Source organism: Scyliorhinus torazame, chromosome 2 (assembly GCF_047496885.1).
Source record: "Scyliorhinus torazame isolate Kashiwa2021f chromosome 2, sScyTor2.1, whole genome shotgun sequence".
Taxonomy (NCBI): domain Eukaryota; kingdom Metazoa; phylum Chordata; class Chondrichthyes; order Carcharhiniformes; family Scyliorhinidae; genus Scyliorhinus; species Scyliorhinus torazame.
In genome coordinates, this window is record NC_092708.1 from 331,434,662 (window position 1) to 331,455,484 (window position 20,823).

Below are 20,823 nucleotides of genomic sequence, written 5' to 3' on the forward strand. Positions count from 1 at the left end.
GAATAATATCATGCACTCAGACAGGAGATAGTCTTATAATGCAACTACAGAATGGAAAAGATCTTGTGCAGTTTATCTGGGTTGCAAATATTGAATCTTTCCCACAAATATGAATTAACTGTCATCATGCTGATATGGTGCACTGTGCAGAACATGTTCATGAAGGCTGAGGCAAGGGCAGCATGTGGCACAGTGGTTAGCACTGCAACCTACGACGCTAAGGACCCAGATTCGAAACCCAGCCCTGGGTCACTATCCGTGTGGAGTTTGCACATTCTCCCCGTGCCTGCGTGGGTTTCACCCCCACAACCCAAAGATGTGCAGGTTAGTTGGATTGGCCACGCTAAATTGTCCCTTAATTGGGAAAAAAAAATAATTGGGTACTCTAAATTTAAAAAAAAAGAAAAGAGAAAAAAAAGAATGAAGTCTTAGGCAGGCATTGAAATCAATGTTATTGTCGACATTAGTGTTTTTCAAATTTTATTTTCTGGGACCCACTTTTACCAACCGCCAACCTTCGTGACCTACGCCGGCCGACCTTCGTGACACACCGTTTTCACTTAACTTTAATGTGACAGGTGAGGCTGCTTTGTCTTTTGTCTTGGCTCTTTGTTCTTTGTTTGGGAATTGCAGGAAGTTGGTATGTAGGTACGGCATGTAATTAAAAAGGCAAATGGAATGTTGTTGTTTATTGCAAAAGGACGGCAGTATAAAAGTAGAGAAATGTTGTTGCAATTGGTTGGGGTGAGACCACATCTGGAGTATTGTGTCCAGTTTTGGAACACTTTCCAAAAGTGAAATATGTAATCAAAATTCTGATGCTGCACAATTGACTTGTTTAGCTCTGTACACAATAATGAAGTGTGCAAAACACTTCATATCACACCATTGCAACTATTATTTACTTGAGGTAACTCCGATCCATCTCACTTCCAAGAGTTCTGCTTGACACCTGTTTTATTGTTCAGAGATTAGGAACTCAGTCTATTGGGAATTACGAATACCAAACCTGTGTCTTCATGTATGATCACTGTACCCATTTCTGTTTGTGGACAGGGTAATTCCTATTGATATGAAAACAGATGGACAAAAGAACAAAATATTATTGATAGTTACTGACCTCTGACATAATTTAATTACAGTTTTTATAAATGTGAGTTGGAGTTTTCTGTTTATATACTTCTTTTTCCAAAGCTCAGCATGTTAAAGAATAGATACTTGAAAGAATAGGTAAATGATAGAATAATTAAATGAGTGAGCTGTAAAGATGGGGGGGTGCGGAATGTTTGAGAAACTAAGTGCTGATTCCGGGACTGAATAGCGAGTGTTCTACGTTGTCAAAAGCGGTGCTGCTCCCGGAGCAATTCAGGACCCGTTAATGGGCCAGTACCGGCACCACATAGAACTAGCGCAATTCCAAAGCCTGACGGCGCCTGATTCACCAGGGTCAGGACCAGCACCCGTGAGCCTGTCAAACTGAAGTCGCATACAGACACTCCACTGCCTCCACACACACATTCCAGCCACCGACATGGCACCCCAAAGAGCAGCACGCCACTTCGCCGATGGCGGAAGTTGAGACCCTGCTGGATACCGTGCAGGAGAGGGTGGGGCACCTTGTTCCTCGGATGGGAAGGCGGCTGCCACCTGTGGACGTCAACCGGGCCTGGGCAAAAGTGGCAGAGTCCGTGAGCGCCATGGACCCCACCACTAGGACCAGTCAGCAGTATCGCAAGAAGCTGCACAACCACCTCAGGTCAGCCACGTGCCCCTGGCACCAACCCCCATTCCCCCCCCCACACACTACACCCACCTGGCAGGCCGGTAAACAGTGCTGGGTGCAGGTGGGCAACCCCCCAGGCCAGCCAGGGTGGATCATCGTGCCCCTGGCACCAAGGCACCTAACCCCGGTCGATACACTCATGGCGACCTCCCCCGTCAAAGGGCGATCAAACCCTACCCGCAGGCAGGCTGCCCACATCCCACACTGCACCATATGCCAACAACCTTGGCCGGGTGCCTTGCATGCACAGATCACCAGCCGTGGACCCCCTACGCTGCTCATGACTGAGTGTCTCACACTGTGCATTATCTGTCCCCCAGGAGATGGCAGCCCACACCGCAGAGAGAGAGAGCAGATCAGAGGGGTCCCGGTGGACATCTGGCCCCTCACTGCCACCTAGTGGAGGGCCTGGTCAGTGGGGCCGGAGAGCGGGCAATCACTGAGGCGGAGGTCAGCATCGGGGAAGCAAGTGAGCCCTGATGGATTGCAATGTCCCAGTGGCATGTGAGGCACCCCCCCCTTTTACCCCCATGGGACTGGGATATTATAGCTATTACTGACACATGGCTAAGGGAGGGGCAGGACGAGCAGTTCAATGTTCCAGGGTACAGATGCCATAGGAAAGATAGAACAGAAGGTAAGGGAGGAGGGGGAGTTGCGGTTTTGATTCGGGACAGTATCACGGCAGTACAAAGAGAGGATATATCTGAGAGTTCACCCACTTAGTCTATATGGGCAGAACTGAAAAATCAGAAGGGAGGGATCACTTTGATAGGATGGTACTACAGGCCTCCAAATAGTCAGCAGGAAATTTGGGAGCAAATTTGTAAAGAGATTACAGATAGCTGCAAGAAAAATAGGGTGGTAATAGTTGGGGACATTAACTTTCCCAAAATTGACTGGGACAGCCACATCATTAGGGCTTGGATGGAGAGGAATTTGTTGAGTGTATTCAGGAGGAATTTTTTATTCAGTATGTTGAGGCCTGACTAGAGAGGGGGCAAAACTTGACCTCCTCTTGGGGAATAAGGAAGGGCAAGTGACAGAAGTGTTACTGAGGGATCACTTTGGGACCAATGACCATAATTCCATTAGTTTTAAGATAGCTATGGAGAATGATCGGTCGGGCCCAAAAGTTAAAATTCTAAATTATGGCAAGGACAATTTCCATGGTATTAGACAGGAACTTTCAAAAGTTGATTGGGGGAGTCTGTTGGCAGGTAAAGGGACGGCTGGTAAGTGGGAGGCTTTCAAAAGTGTGTAAACCAGGGTTCAGGGTAAGCACATTCCTTTTAGAGTGAAGGGCAAGGCTGGTAGAAGAAGGGTTTTGTGAGGGCCACGAAGAATCCAGCACGAGTTTTAAGGATACAAAGTAATAACATTTATTTACAATAACATATATATATAACAACAGCAGCAGCTTCCCTTGCTGCACACTCCTTCCTGCTGGTTCCAAACTGGCCAGCTTTATTTATACATGGAGTTTACTAATGGTTTCTCCGCCCCCCCTCATTGGGGAAGCTCATACTCCCACAGGATTGTGGGATTGTCATTAGTCCCCAGCCAATGGTAAGCAGGCAGGTTATAACATCCCTCCCCCGCAAAGTCCAAGGAATCCACCGAAGACCCTGGCGAAGGAGGGCGTCGGACTCGTTTTGCCGCAGGCCGGACACCATTTGCACGCGGCGCTGGATCAGGCAGCGTGTAATGAGACGGAGACCGGCGCTTCCGTGATGAACGGCGTAACGGTTGTACATCCACGGCCCGTGGACCCGAGGATTCCCCCTCCGATGCGTCCTGTGTGTCCATCTCGGAGTCAGAGTCTGCTGCCTCCGTTATGTCAGCGTCTCTATCTCCATTTGGTTCTGTAGCGACCTGCGCAGGCTTTGAGTGAGGCACCAGAGGAAGATTGTGAGGACTACCTTCCATTGTCTCTGGTCTCTGCGGCTGTAGAAATAAGCTCCGGGGGCGGGGGATCTTTGGAGGGGATAGTCTTCTGGACCGAACGTGGTCTACATGTTTGCGCTGGAGACGACCCTGGCCTTGCACCTGGTAAGATTTAGGGCCCGTTTGGGGAAAGATTACGCCAGGAACCCACTGGGCACCACCAGCAAAATCCCGAACGAACACTGGGTCACCAGGCGCAAACTGCCGAATCGGCCGATGCCGAGAAAATCCCTGTCCCTGCCGTTCTTGTGTGCGGCGTACTTTTGCGCCAATGTCCGGGAAAACCATACTAAGGCGGGTGCGAAGTCTCCAGCCCATTAGGAGATCTGCGGGAGCTACCCCAGTCACCGCATGGGGGGTGGTCCTATACGTAAACAGAAAACGAGTCAGTCTCGTGTCCATTGATCCGGAAGACTGCTTCTTTAGGCCTCTTTTGAATGTCTGCACTGCGCGCTCTGCCAACCCATTTGAAGCCGGGTGGTATGGCGTATGCCGTTCATCTTTATGAACCTCGCAAACACCTCACTCGTGAATGGAGTGCCGTTATCCGTGACCAGCACCTCGGGGAAGCCATGCGTACTAAAAGACAAACGCATCTTTTCAATTGTTGCGCAGGAGGTTGTCCCCTGCATCTTTGCACCTCTAGCCATTTAGGCTGGGTGTTGATTAATAGAAGGAACATGGGTCCTTGAAAAGGGCCTGCGAAATCTGCATGCAAGCGTGTCCAAGGCAGCCCTGGCATTCCCAGTGATGTAGGGGCGCAGCCGGCGGAAGCTTCTGAAGCTCCTGGCAAATGGAGCAGTTTTGGGCCACCTTCTCAATGTCGGTGTCGAGGCCTGGCCACCAGACATAACTCAGGGCCAACATTTTCATTTTGGTCACACCTGGATGCCCATTGTGCAAGTCTCTTAGTATCAGCTCCTGTTCTTTTTCCGGGACAATCACACGCGTCCCCCACAAGAGGATGCCGTCTTCCACGCTGAATTCTGACAGCTTGGAGGAAAATGCCCGCATCTCGCCTGGGAGTTGTCTATGCTGCCCACCATACAGGACTATGTGCCGAACCTTTGACAGGACTGGCTCCGTCTGGGTCCACTCACGGATCTGTGATGCCGTGACAGGCAAGGTGTCCATAAAATTTAGGGTTGCAACCACCTCACTGGTCGTGGGGGTCGACATGGGGCCGGACGATAAAGGCAATCGGCTCAGTGCCTTGGCATTTGCTATCTGCGTTCCTGGTTTGTGCTCCAGAGAATACTCGTATGCAGCAAGCAACAAAGCCCAGCGCTGGATCCGTGCGGAAGCAATGGGCAGTATTGGCTTATCCTCTCTGAAGAGTCCCAACAGAGGCTTATGATCAGTCACGAGAGAGAAATGGCGGCCATACACGTACTGGTGGAAGCGTTTCACCGCAAAAACCACTGCCAGGCCCTCCTTCTCGATCTGCGCGTACTTTTTCTCCGCTGCAGTCAATGTGCGGGAGGCGAAAGCTATCGGTCGCTCGACCCCGTTCTCCATCTTGTGGGACAGGACGGCCCCAATACCATACGGGGCTGCATCACATGTGACAAGCAAAGGCTTTCCAGGATCATAGTGGGTTAGTAACCCAGACGACAACAATTGTTGCTTTACCCGTCGGAAAGCGGTTTCTTGCGGCTGACCCCAAACCCAGGTGTGATTTTTCTTTAGCTGAAGGTGCAACGGGGCCAGCGTAGTTGCCAGATTGGGGAGGAACTTCCCGTAATAGTTTACGAGACCGAGAAAGGAACGAAGATGCGAAGTGTCAGTCGGGGCGGGGGCATGTTGAATTGCACGCACCTTCTCTGCGACAGGGTGCAAACCTTCGCGGTCCACCCGATAACCTAGGTAGACTACTTCCTTTGCCTGAAATACGCACTTTGTGCGACAAAAACGGACACCAGCCTCCGAAAAGTTTCTAAGGACAGCCTCCAGATTTTCCAAATGTTCCTGCTCCGACATCCCTGTAATCAAAACGTCATCTAGGTAGACAGCCACGCGTGGTAAACCTCTCAAAATGCCCTCCATAACACGTTGAAAAATAGCGCAGGCAGAGGATACTCCAAAGAGCAACCGTGTATATTCATACAGGCCCCGGTGTGTATTAATCGTTACATATGGTCGGGAGGCAAGCTCCAGCTCCAACTGTAGGTAGGCGTGACTCATATCTAATTTTGTGAACGAGAGTCCGCCTGCAAGCTTCGCGTAGAGATCCTCTATGCGAGGAATTGGATATTGGTCGAGTCGGGAAGCCGTATTCACTGTAAATTTATAGTCGCCTCACAAGCAAACTGTGGCATCTGGCTTCATTACAGGTACAATTGGTGCTGCCCAGTCAACAAAACGGACGGGCCTGATAATACCCAACCTCTCCAAACGAGTGAGCTCCCCTTCTACCTTCTCGAGCAAGGCGTAAGGCACCGTGCACGCCCGGAAATAGCGCAGCTTGGCTCCTGGTTCAACTTAGATACGGGCTACGGCCCCTTTTATTTTCCCCAAACCAGGCTGGAATACATCTGGGTATCGTCCTAGCACCTCAGTCAACCCCCCAGAAACAGTTTGGAGGATGTGCTGCCATTGCAACCGCAAATGGCGCAACCAGTCCCGACCCAACAGGCTGGGCCCATGGCCGCGCACCATGATAAGTGGGAAACACCCCTCCTGGCGTCCATAAACAACAGGGGTTATTGTAGTTCCTGCAATGTCCAGTGGTTCCCCCGTGTAGGTGGCCAACCTGGCCTGTGAGTCGGTTAATGTAAGGGTCTGTATACCCTGCTTGATGCGGTCGAATGTCCTCTGGGAGATCACGGAGACCGCTGCGCCAGTGTCCAACTCCATCTCAAGTGACCAATGACCCATACTGTCACCTTAATGGGGGCCACACTGGGAGCTGCCACACAATGCAGCTGCAGGCAGTCGTCCTCCGTCTCCACGTCCTCAGGAGTAGTCGCCGGAGGTTCATCCACATGGAAGGTACGGCCCCTGGGCTGGTCCCAGTTTCGGTCGTAACGACGGCGCCTCTGGCGCCCCCAGGACCGGTGTCCGCGACGGGGTCGGCGCCTACAAGTCTGACACGGACATGGCTCCGCATCCATTGGTTCTGGAGAAGGCTCCCTTCAGGAAGGAATGTCCGACGGCCACTGGCGTCGGTCTGGGCATCGCCTCACCCAAGGTACCGCAGGAGTGCGGGGGGACGTTTTTGGTCGGAAGGGGTTGCGCCCCAAGGCATGCACTTCCATTCCCTGTAGCTCCTGCACTCTTCGTTCTGCGTTCTCTCAGAACAATACTATTTGAATGGCCTGTTGAAAAGTCAATGTTGGCTCAGCTAACAACTTTCTCTGGGTGGCCGTATTGTTAATACCGCAAACCAAACGGTCGCGTAACATTTCTGACAAGGTCTCACCATAGTCACAGTACTCCGCAATCCTGCGTAGCCTGGATAGAAAGTCGGCAAGGGATTCTCCAGGGGTTCTGTCAGCGGTATTAAACCGGTAACGCTGGACTATCGTGGACGGGGTTGGGTTAAAATGTTGCCCCACTATTTTCACAAGTTCATCAAACATTTTGGTGTCCGGCGCAGCTGGGTACGTAAGGCTCCTAATCACCCCAAACGTATGCGGGCCGCAGGCGGTGAGCAATATGACCACCTGGCGCTCGTTTTCGGTGATATTGTTTGCCCGGAAATAGTAACGCATCCGTTGTGCGTACTGGTTCCAGCTTTCCAGCGCAGCATCAAAAACATCCAAACGTCCGTACAGAGGCATGGTATAATAGAAAATAACTTCCAAACTGTATCCAACAAAAATCCAGGGAGGTGGCTTCAGCAGTGTAGACAGCTATTCAGTTTAACCCTCGTCGCCAGTTTTGTGAGGGCCACGAAGAATCCAGCACGAGTTTTAAGGATACAAAGTAATAGCATTTATTTACAATAACTCAGCAGCAGCAGCAACTTCCCTTGCTGCACACTCCTTCCTGCTGGTTCCAAACTGGCCAGCTTTATTTATACATGGAGTTTACTAATGGTTTCTCCGCCCCCCTCATTGGGGAAGCTCATACTCCCACAGGCTTGCCACTTGCGGCAATGGTAGCCCATGCCTGGACACCCCGGTCCCGGGGAGTCACCCCGACCCCATGGCCCATCCCCTGGTCACCCCCTCGCTACTCCCCCGGCCCTGGAAGACGGCCCCCCTCTCCCCCCTAGCCAGTGGTAGCACTGGCAGCCCACAGTTTTTGTGCCTTTGGGAACATGTCCTACTTCGTCCCTCTCCCTCAGCAGCCATGGAGCCTGCTTCCTGATTTTATACACAAGTGAATTCCGCCGTCTATAATTTCTCCTGGTGGAGGCAGAACATCACTGAAGGCCCGGAGAATACTGGGGCGGGTCCGTTAATGATATGCCAACAGCGTTTACTGTACCATTTGCATGGCCATGCTGACGTGCGGTGGAGAACGCATTCAGAGTTTGGCACCCGGCTGACACACGATTCTCCGCCCAATCGTGTTTCCAGATTCCAGCGTCGGCAATCAGCGGATAAATTCATGCAGGAAAATTCAGAATACGTCAGCAACTCTAAAAGTTGGATTCATACAGCTAAAGGCACAACAGTTTTGTAAATGTTGATTCTTTCGATAATTAACTATTTAGGGGAGGCGGTGATGTATTAGTTATGACTGGACTAGGAATCCAAATGGCCTCCTTCTGCACTGTAGGGATTCTATTAAACCATTGTCGACTTTTATTTTTAAAAAATGTTTGGTTCACTCAAGTCCTTTAGGGAAAGAAATGCGTCGTCCATACCCGGTCTGACCTTCAAGTGACCCCAGACCCACAGCAATGGGGCTGACTTTTAAATGGATTCAGTTCAAGGGAAGGGCAACAAATGCTGGCCCAGCAAACAAAGCCCACATCCCAGGAACAATTTTTTTTAAAAAATTTGAAATGTTAAACAGATTCCCTTCTTCAGGTGAATAATTGTCAAATAAAAGCACATGAAGAAAAAATGCAGTAAAAAAGTTAATGCAGAAAACTAAGAGTTGCTGATTAAGGTTAGAAATAAATACATTCTCCTTGAGAAACGTCATTAAAAAGAGATAATCGGCAAGAAGATGATGAGGACAGAGGTAACACACCCACCCATAACGTAGACTTTCAATCATTGTAGTCTCAAGAAATTGTCCTGAGGGAATGTCACTAAGCAGGTGCCCTGCCTTTTTGTCTGCGTTTTGTTCAACTGAACTGGAACTCTTTCCATTTAGAGGCTTATCTGATCAAAACTTTTATCTCCAACAAGATTTCCTTTCTGTTTCCAAATTATAATTTTCTTTTGCATGCTGGCATCTAAAAACACTACAGCAAAATGTAAGCATGTTATTTTTTATTTTTTTAATTGTGCTTTATTAATGTTTTGCCACTATTTTATGTCTCAGGTACGTATTTATATCCAGTTTATGCATTGTGGTCAGGCAGTCCAATGATAATAACATAGATATTGAGCAGTTTTCTGATCCCACGGCTGGCAGGAGGCACACTTGCCGCACCACACACAAGATATATGGCACACACAACCCACCATTATCTGACAATTACATGCAATGTGTGTCCAAATTTTTGATACACTGTGACCTCTGCAACGCTCTTCGCCAGGCATGTACTCGCCACCCGCTCGCAACTACCTGGTGAGTCCATCGAAGACTTCTGGCGCGCCAGCACTGCAGTTTGTAAAGCCTGCAGTAAGAAGGGCCATTTCGCGGCTGTGTGCCAGGCCCGCGCAGTCGCTGCGATCGCGCCCGCTATCGTCCCCTCCCCCATGCCAAGCGTACAATGGGAGCCGCCATCTTCTCCTCCCGGGGCCATGTGCGACCAATGGACGCCGCCATCTTGTCCCCCTTCGGCCACGTGTGTCCCATGGGCGCCGCCATCTTGTCCCGACCCCGCAATGTGCGCACCATGGGCGCCGTCATTTTGTTCCCCACATGGTCTCCGGACATCCCGAGATCGGAACCGCACACGCTCGCCATCCGAAGCATCCATCGCCTACCCGCAGCTCCTTCGATGACGCTGGATCAATCTCGCCCGCACAACCTGGCCACCGCGTCGACGACGGTGAAAATCAACGGCCACGTGACCTCGTGCCTGCTGGACTCCGGGAGCACCCAAAGCTTTGTACACCCATATACGGTAAGGCGCTGCTCCCTCGCGGTCCATCCTGCCAATCAAAGGATCTCCCTAACCTCCGGATCCCACTCCGTCCCGATCCGAGGGTTCTGTACAGTCACCCTCACTGTCCAGGGCGTAGAATTTAGTAACTTCCGCCTCTATGTCCTTCCTAATCTCTGCGCTGTACTCTTGTTGGACCTGGACTTCCAGTACAATCTCCAGAGCCTCACCCTCAAATTCGGCGAGCCCCTACCCTCCCTTACCGTTTGCGGCCTCGCGACCCTCAAGGTCGACTCCCCCTCCCTCTTTGCCAATCTAACTGCGGATTGCAAGCCCGTCACCACCAGAAGCAGACGGTACAGCACCCAGGACAAGACCTTCATCAGGTCCTAAGTCCAGCGGCTGCAGGAGGGTATTATCGAGGCCAGCAACAGCCCCTGGAGAGCCCAAGTGGTAGTGGTTAAAACTGGGGAGAAACACAGGATGGTCGTGGACTACAGCCAGACCATCAATCGGTACACGCAGCTCGACGCGTACCCCCTCCCACACATATCTGATATGGTCAATCAGATGGCGCAGTACCGGGTCTTCTCAACAATTGACCTGAAATCCGCCTACCACCAGCTCCCCATCCGGAAGTCGGACCGGCCATACACTGCCTTCGAGGCGGATGGTCACCTCTACCACTTCCTCAAGGTCCCTTTCGGCGTCACAAACGGGGTTTCGGTCTTCCAAAGGGAAATGGACTGAATGGTCGACCAGTAAGGTTTGCAGGCCACCTTTCCGTACTTAGATAATGTCACCTCTGCGGCCATGACCAGCAGGACCACGATGCCAACCTCGATAAATTCCTCCACACTGCCACTCTTCTCAACCTGATCTATAAAAAAGAGAAGTGTGTGTTCAGCACAACCTGGTTAGGTATTCTCGGCTATGTAGTCCAAAACGGACTTCTCGGGCCCGACCCCGACCGCATGCGCCCCCTCATGGAGCTCCCCCTCACCCACTGCCCCAAGGCCCTCAAAATCTGCCTGGGGTTCTTTTCCCACTACGCCCAGTGGGTCCCAAACGATGCGGACAAGGCCCGCCCACTCATTCAGTCCACCCAATTCCCTCTCGCGGCCGCCCCTCTCGCGGCCGAGGCACAACACACTTTCGCCCGCATCAGAGCAGACATCGCCAAGGCCGGGATGCACGCAGTGGACGAGTCACTGCCTTTCCAAGTAGAAAGCGACACTTCAGACGTCACCCTTGCCGCCACTCTGAACCAGGCAGGCAGACCCGTGGCATTCTTTTCCCGCACCGTTCATGCCTCTGAAATTCGACACTCATCCGTCGAAAAGGAGGCCCAAGCTATCGTTGAAGCTGTGCGGCATTGGAGGCACTACCTGGCTGGTAAGAGATTCACTCTCCTCACTGACCAATGGTCGGTAGCCTTCATGTTCAATAATACACAGCGGGGCAAGATCAAAAATGATAAAATCTTGCGGTGGAGAATCGAGCTCTCCACCTATAATTACGAGATTTTGTATCGCCCCGGTAAACTCAACGAGCCCCCAGACGCCCTCTCCCGAGGTACATGTGCCAGCGCACAAGTAGACCAACTCCGGGCCCTACACGACAGCCTTTGTCACCCGGGGGTCACTCGATTGTACCATTTGGTCAAAGCTCGCAATCTGCCCTACTCCATCGAGGAAGTAAGGACAGTGACTGCCAGGTCTGTGCGGAGTGCAAGCCACACTTCTACCGGCCAGACCGTGCGCGCCTGGTGAAGGCTTCCCTCCCCTTTGAACGCCTCAGTGTGGATTTCAAAGGCCCCCTCCCCTCCACCGACCGTAACACATACATTCTCAGTGTGGTCAATGAGTACTCCAGATTCCCCTTCCCAATCCCATGCCCCGATATGACGTCTGCCACCGTCATCAAGGCCCTCAACACCACCTTTGCTCTGTTCTGTTTCCCCCCCTACATCCATAGTGACGGGATCGTCATTCATATCGCCTCCAGCAGGATGACCAGCTACAACCCCTGGGGAAACGGGCAAGTAGAATGGGAGAATGGGACGGTTTGGAGGGCCATCCAGCTGGTCCTACGGTCCAGGAACCTCCCAGCCTCTCACTGGCAGGAGGTCCTCCCTGACGCTCTACACTCCATCCGGTCACTATTGTGCACCGCCACTAATAACACACCCCACGAACGTGTTTTTACCTTCCCCAGGAAGTCCACATCCGGGGTGTCGCTCCCGACTTGGCTCGCAGCTCCAGGACCGGTCCTTCTCTGTAGGCACGTCCGACTCCACAAGGCGGACCCCTTGATGGACAGGGTTCACCTGCTCCATGCTAACCCTCAATATGCCTACGTGGAGTTCCCCGACGGCCGCCAAGATACTGTCTCACTCAGGGACCTGGCACCATCAGGTTCCACCCCAAACACACTCCCCCACCCATGCGCTTCCCCCCCTCCCACCGCGCCACCAACATTGATCCCACCAGACCAACCCCTCCCCCCCTTCCCGCACAAGAGGACGAAGAGGATTTTGGCACGCTCCTGGAGTTTCCCGATGACTGTCCAGCATCAGCACCGCCACCACCGCCATCGGTGCCACCTCCACCACCGCCAGCACCGACTTCGCCGCCACCGTTACGCCGCTCCCAACGAAGCACCAAAGCACAGGATCGGCTGAACCTTTGATGGACTCCGGACCGTCAACATGGACTTTTCTTTTTTTTCTTCCTTGTTTTCCCCATTCTTAACACTGTACATAATTGCACTATTTGTATATAGTTTCACATCACCCCCGCCGGACTCATTTTTAACAGGGGGTGAATGTGGTGACCCACTGTATTATGGGATGTAAGGTAGGCATGGCAGACTGGTACAAAAGCTAAAATCACATGGGATTCGTGGTGGGTTGGCTGGATGGATTCAGAACTGGCTTGGTTATAGAAGACAGAGAGTAGCGGTGGAAGGGTGTTTTTCAGAATGGAGACCTGTAGCTAGTGGTGTTGCGCACAGATCAGTGTTGGGACCTCTGTTGTTTGTAGTATATATAAATCATCTGGAGGAAAATGTGGCTGGTCTGATTAGCAAGTTTGCGGATGACACGAAGATAGGCGGAGTTGCTGATAGTGTTGAGGATTGTCAGAGGATGCAACAGGATATGGACAGATTGAAGACTTGGGCACAGAAATGGCAGATGAAGTTTAATCCGGACAAATGCGAGGTGATGCATTTTGGAGGATCAAATCTAGGTATGAATTATACTGTCAATGGCAGAATCCTTGGGAACATTAACATACAGAGGGATCTGGGCGTGCAGGTCTACAATTCCCAAAAGTGGCAACACAGGTGGCCAAGGGAATTATGAAGGCATATGGGATATTTGCCTTCATCAGCCAGGGCATTAAGTAGAGGAGTTGGGAAATCATGTTGCAACTATATAAAACCTTGGTTAGGCTGCATCTGGAGTATTGCGTGCAGTTCTGGTCACCACATTATCAGAAGGATGTGGAAGCTTTGGAGAGAGTGCAAAGAAGGTTCACCAGGATGTTTTTTTTTAAATTTTAGAGTACCCAATTATATATTTTTCCCAATTGAGGGGCAATTTAGCGTGGTCAATCCACCTAACCTGCACATCTTTTGGGTTGTGGGGGTGAAACCCACGCAGACACGGGAAGAATGTGCAAACTCCACTGGGACAGTGACCCAGGGGCCGGGATTCGAACCTGGGTCCTCAGCGCCGCAGGGTTCACCAGGATGTTGCTTCGTCTCGAGTGTGTTGGCTATGAGGAGAGGTTGAATAAATTAGGATTGTTTTCACTGGAAAGACGGAGGCTGAGGAGAGACCTGATAGTGGTCTCCAAAATTATGAGAGGCATAGACAGGGTGGATAATCAGAGGCTTTTTCCAAAGGTGGAAGTGTCAATTACAAGGGGGCACAGGTTCAAGGTGAGAGGAGGAAGTTTAAGGGAGATGTGCGGGTAAAGTTTTTCATGCAGCGAATGATGGGTGCCTGGAACGCGCTGCCTGAGAATGTGGTGGAAGCAGGCAAATTAGCAACATTTAAGAGCCATCTGGATGGGTACATGAATAGGGAGGAAATAGAGGGATAGGGACCGAGTAAGGGCAGAAGGTTTTTTTTTAGTTAGGGCATCATGCTCGGCACAGAGTTGGAGGGCCGAAGAGCCTGTTCCGGTGCTTACATTTCTTTGTTCTTATAACTATTATAGGAAAGTGGTCAAAGAAATTTCTGGAAACCACGCTATGGGAGGCGCTGAATGTGGTTGTTAGTGGGGAGATTATCTTGTTTAAGGCACATAAGGAAAAGAGCAAAAGGGCAGAGAGGCAGAGGTTGGCGGATGCCACCTTGGAGGTGGATCATCAATACTTGATCAATCAGACACCAGAATTACTGGCGAGGAGGTACAAGCTGCAGTTGGAGTTTGGCCTTCCATCCACGGAACAAGAGAAGAGGGAGAAATTGGAAGCTCCTCTGACTCTGGAGGAGATGAAGGAGGGTATGGATTTGATGCGGTCGGGGAAAGCGGCGGGACCAGGCAGGTTCCCGATTGAATTCTACAAAACGTTTGCTGAGTTGCTGACCCCAGTGCTGCTTGAGGTGTTTGAGGACTCTCTGACTCGGGGGACATTGGCAGACTTTTTGGTGCAGGCGATGATCTCCTTGATATTGAAGAAAGATAACGTCCCGGTGGAGTGCAGGTCGTACCGCCCCATTTCTTTGTTGAATGCAGATGCAAAGTTGCTGGCCAAGGTCTTGACAAGGTGCATGGAGTCCTGCCTCCCAGGGATCATATCGGAGGAGCAGACAGGATTTATCAAGGGGAGGTAGCTGTCGGCCAATGTCCGGAACTGTTCAACGTGGTCTGTCCCCCTTTCCATCCCCTGAAACGGAGGTGATTATTTCTCTAGATGCAGAGAAGACATTCAATAGGATTGAGTGAAGCTATTTATTAGAGGTCTTGGGCAGGTTTGACTTTGCGCTTAAGTTTATATCCTGGATCCGAAATTTGTATCGAGTTCCCACCCTTGGAAAAAGCCTGATTATCCACTCTGTCTATGCCATTAAATTGCACGAGTCCATGCAAAAATTTAAACTCGAAATACTTCAGACTGGGCTTCGAAGGAGGGGGTGGTTGGATAGGTTTGGTGATCTGTTTGTTGATGGTAAGTTCCCGAGTTTTGAGGAGTGGCTGGAGAAGTGTAAGCTCTCAAGAGATAACCAGTTTTGATATTACCATGTGTAAAACATCACATGCAAGGACCCCTTTGGCCATCCCTTCCAAATGGTGTTATATTACTGGGTCCAGCAATATGTATCATTACTAGTTGCTGTATATCCAGAAGGTCTGATGGTGTGATTCTGAAGAAACCACGAGTCTTCAACTTAAAGCAAACTAATTTATTAAGTAACAATTAATTATAATTGTGTTCAACACTCTGCAGAACTATCACTAGTAATCAAGGAATTAAATATTAATGTATTAACTGACTCAAAACTACACGTGCTGGCTATGCTGTGCTCTATCATAAACTACTGCTGTCTAATCACTCCTGGGTTGAAAGAGACCAAGATCCTCTGGGAACTGATACTTATAATGGAATCTAGTGGCGCCCTCTAGTGGTAGTGTTACAGCTAGATGTTATAATTAACTCTTTAGTTATCTACATGTATACATATCATTACAGATGGACAGAGTTCTTTCAGCAGAAAATGTAGGGGAGGGAGGGTTGTCAGAGATCTACAGTCAGCTGATGTTGACGGATCAGGTCCTGTTGGACGAGATTAAAAGAAAGTGGGAGGAGGTTTTGGGCCAGGAACTTGAAGGTGGAGAGAGGAGTGATGCTCTATATAGACTCAACTCTACCTCTTCGTGCACTAGACTCAGCCTGATACAAGTCAAGTTGGTGCATAGGGAGCATTTGATCAGGGCCCGAATGAGGTTTTTTTTGCGGACGTAGACGATAGGTGCGAGCCCGAAACATCACACACACATGTTGTGGTCCTGCCCTGGGCCCGTGAATTTTTGGGTCTCCTTCTTCAGCACCATGTCGGGCATTTCTGAGGTTGACTTGGAATCATGCCCTTCGGTAGCTATTTTTTGGATCTCAAACTTACCGGAGTTGCAGATGCTCTTGCCTTAGCTTCCTTGATAGCCATCGGCAAGTCTTGTTTGGCTGGAAGTCCTCGACCCTACCCAGTGCAACAGCGTGGCTCGGCAGCCTGATGGAATTTTTGTACTTTGGAAAAAAAATCAAGCATCTAATGAGAGGGTCGGCTGAGAGGTTCCACCTCAGGTGGAAGCCATTTTTTCCTTTTTCAGAGAGTTGGTCAGCATCAGATGGTGGTGGTAGTGGTGGTGGTGGGGGTGGGGGTGGGGTGGGGGAGGGGGGGGTTTGGTTGTTGCTTCTTTTGGGTTTGTGGGGGGTGGATGAAAAAGCTGAGATATTGTTAACTGTTGTACATAGATGGCTGTAATCATGTTATTGTGAAAAGTTCACAATTATTTTGAAAAACTGGAATGGTGGGGGAATGAGCTGGGTGGCAGGGGATATTTTTGTATATTGTATGAATCTGGTTGAATATTTTATATGTTTGTAAACTGAAAATTTGAATTAAAGATATATATTTTAAAAGTTAATGGAAACAAACCATTATTTTTAAGCACTATGAATTTTCATCTGAGATGCTTGCAGCAATGTCCAGGAGATTTATTTTCTGTTCCCGAAGGTTCCAGGTCAATGTCAGAGAGTTGATAAGCCTACTTGCAACTCATGGGAAATATGTCATTTGATATCTATAATATATCCACCAAGGTCACTTATTTGGCTGATGTTGCTTCTTGAACATATTTCTGAACTGGCAGGGGGAAATATTCAACCAGTATTCTACTAGAAAATCCAGACCTAGCTCAGTATTGTGGTACGTAGAATGTATTCCTGATATCGACTTGACCATTTAGTGGTACAATCTTACAGAGAGACACGTACTAAGGGTAAACTGTGCAGTTCCATTATGTCTATTTCAAAGTACCAAAGCCTGAAACCATCTTTCTTTGCTTCGTATAATTGACAAATGTTTCAAGCTTTATGTTTAGGAAACAAGATTAGATAATCAGCCTAAGAACAAATGAAGTAACATTAAGAATGGACGTGCGTTTTCCTGGAGACTTGGCAAGCTTATTTGTTGAGCAGTTGAATCATACCGATGTTTTAGTTAATGGGCTGACCTGGGTTCGGCCGTTGACAGAAACGATTACTGTTGGCCTCAGAGCCCAGAGGCGAAGGAGAGCTAGTGGGAAGTGCCGATGTGTGATCATTGGGTAAAGATAGGATCAGGCTCACCTCCAGTACCCCGACCATCAAATAAATAGTCGGCACTCACTTTTAAAGCTCATGCATCAATACTAACCACTTGGGTAAGACATGCAAAGTGGCTGGCATCCATGACCTCTGCTCCCTAAAGATGTCAACATCTTCAAGATAACGGAGGGAAGCAAACTGACAAGAAATGAAAGATGTCAGTTTTTCTCTCGTCTACTATTTCATATTTCTTATGTTATGTTCATCCACTTGTCAACTTGCTAATCCCAACTATTAGGTGTGATACCAGTGGGGAAGATACATGGATCCCCAGGGACTGAGAAGGAAAATGAATAGATGGGCCGCCTCATGTCTCATTCAGACACTTGTCTTGTGCTGGATCCAGAGTGGTATAAAGAGGGGTGTCAGGTAAGGGGAAGCTGTGTAATTGGATGGGAGGAGGGAACCAAAAAGTGGGAGTTTATAAATCTGAAAAATCCAGTGTAAAAATATAGACAGTATATTTTAAATGAGACAGACTATATTCCTAGTTTCCTGTATACATTACACATACTATGCTTGAGCCATTGTGGAAGCCGATGTAAACCTCTAGTCTCCAAGTGTTCAGCGCATCTATTTGTACATTCACTTCTGGAACATTTCAACTGTTCACCTCATTTACCATTTCGGTTTGGAATGACATCAATGTTCATGTGTTGCCTGTTCTGGGAATGTAAACTATTCATCATTAGTCATTGGTCCCACAGGAGCCTATGTCTGCAGTCTGATCTTTCAGCCACAAAGCAAAAAGCTGACAACTTGGATAATGACACAATGCAGATGACCAAATGTTACACATTTTTAGGCAGGATTATTCCATTCAATAAAAGACAATTGAGAGGTGTAAAATCTACCCCAAAATCAAAGAACAGTAGCCTATATTATATTACTTGTTTTAAGTAATATATGTTGTTACTAACTGTAGACGATGTTGAAGAACACTTGAGTCTTTGAAGTAAACTGAAAGAATTTATTAAGTAATGACAAAACTAATAAATGAGTTTGACACTCTACTGATCTAACTCCAGCAACAAAGTAAGAATTACTAACTGTACAAACTGTATCTAAGCTACACGTGGTGGCTGCACGGAGATCTCTCTGCCACACTGATGTTCTTCCTGTGATTCCTGCTGGAAGTGAGGGCGAGAGCTTCTGGGAGCTCCGGTTATATAGTGGGTCGTGTAATGCCCTCTAGTGGTTATGCCACAGCTGGGTGTTGTGATTAACCCCTTAGTTACATGTCTGTCTATATATCATTACATCCCCCTTTTTGTTTTACATTTCTTGCTTGGTAACAAGGAAACATGGATAACAATATTAAAGGTAAGAACATGATATGTATGACTTATATACACAGCAAACATGTGAAAGAAAATGTTCATAAGTCCAGTCTTTGAGGCCGCCGTCTCATTCTCGATGACCTTCTGAGAAGTGGCAGTGGAGACGTCGATGGTTTGATAGTTGTGTGTGAATCACAACTAATAGAGTTGTTGGTTATGGTGTCCCGAAATATCGCTTCATTAAGCAAAACTTGAGGAGAAATCGGTTGTGGGCGTGTGATTTTTTGAAGTGCCCATCGATTTCTGCGAATGATGTTGCCATCATCTGTTTTTAACACGTAGGATCTGGGTGCGGTTTGTCGAATGATGACAGCTGGAGCAGACCAACCGTCATCAGGTACTTTGATTCTGACGGTGTCTTCTGGAGATAGCGTGTCCAGATCGGTTGCATGTCTGTCGTAGAAATGTTTCTGATCTTCACAAAGCTGTTGCATCTTCTTTATTACCGGAAGGTGATCTGGGTTAGGTAGATGTAGAGCCAGAAGCATTGTTCTCAGGTCCCTGTTTATTAGAGTAAGAAGTTTTACAACACCAGGTTAAAGTCCAACAGGTTTGTTTCAATGTCACTAGCTTTCGGAGCATTGCTCCTTCCTCAGGTGAATGAAGAGGTATGCTCCAGAAACACATATAGACAAATTCAAAGACGCCAGACAATGCTTGGAATGTGAGCATTAGCAGGTGATTAAATCTTTACAGATCCAGAGATGGGGTAACCCCAGGTTAAAGAGGTGTGAATTGTGTCAAGCCAGGACAGTTGGTAGGATTTCGCAGGCCAGATGGTGGGGGATTAATGTAATGCGACATGCATCCCAGGTCCTGGTTGAGGCCGCACTCATGTGTGCGGAACTTGGCTATAAGCTTCTGCTCGGCGATTCTGCGTTGTCGCGCGTCCTGAAGGCCGCCTTGGAGAACGCTTACCCGGAGATCAGAGGCTGAATGCCCTTGACTGCTGAAATGTTCCCCGACTGGAAGGGAACATTCCTGCCTGGTGATTGTCGCACGATATCCGTTCATTCGTTATCGCAGCGTCTGCATGGTCTCGCCAATGTACCACGCTTCGGGACATCCTTTCCTGCAGCGTATGAGGTAGACAACATTGGCCGATTCGCACGAGTATGTACCACGTACCTGGTGGGTGGTGTTCTCACGTGTAATGGTGGTATCCATGTCGATTATCTGGCACGTCTTGCAGAGATTGCCATCGCAGGGTTGTGTGGTGTCGTGGTCACTGTTCTGAAGGCTGAGTAGTTTGCTGCAAACAATGGTTTGTTTGAGGTTGCGCGGTTGTTTGAAGGCAAGTAGTGGGGGTATGGGGATGACCTTGGCAAGATGTTCATCTTCATCGATGACGTGTTGAAGGCTGTGAAGAAGATGTCGTAGTTTCTCCGCTCCGGGGAAGTACTGGACGACGAAGGGCATTCTGTCGGTTGTGTCCCATGTTTGTCTTCTGAGGAGGTCGGTGCGGTTTTTTGCTGTGGCACGTTGGAACTGTCGATCGATGAGTCGAGCGCCATATCCCGTTCATACGAGGGCATCTTTCAACGTCTGTAGATGTCAGAACAGTGACCACGACACCACACAACCTTGCCATGGCAATCTCTGCAAGACGTGCCAGATCATCGACATGGATACCACCATTACACATGAGAACACCACCCACCAGGTACGCGGTACATACTCGTGCGACTCGGCCAATGTTGTCTACCTCATACGCTGCAGGAAAGGATGTCCCGAAGCGTGGTACATTGGCGAGACCATGCAGACGCTGCGACAACGAATGAACGGACATAGTGCGACAATCACCAGGCAGGAATGTTCCCTTCCAGTCGGGGAACACTTCAGCAGTCAAGGGCATTCAGCCTCTGATCTCCGGGTAAGCGCTCTCCAAGGTGGCCTTCAGGACGCGCGACAACGCAGAATCGCCGAGCAGAAGCTTATAGCCAAGTTCCGCACACATGAGTGCGGCCTCAACCGTGACCTGGGATTCATGTCGCACTACATTCATCCCCCACCATCTGGCTTGCGAAATCCTACCAACTGTCCTGGCTTGACACAATTCACACCTCTTTAACCTGGGGTTACCCCATCTCTGGATTTGTAAAGATTTAATCACCTGCTAATGCTCACATTCCAAACATTGTCTGGCGTCTTTGAATTTGTCTATATATATGTTTCTGGAGCATACCTCTTCATTCACC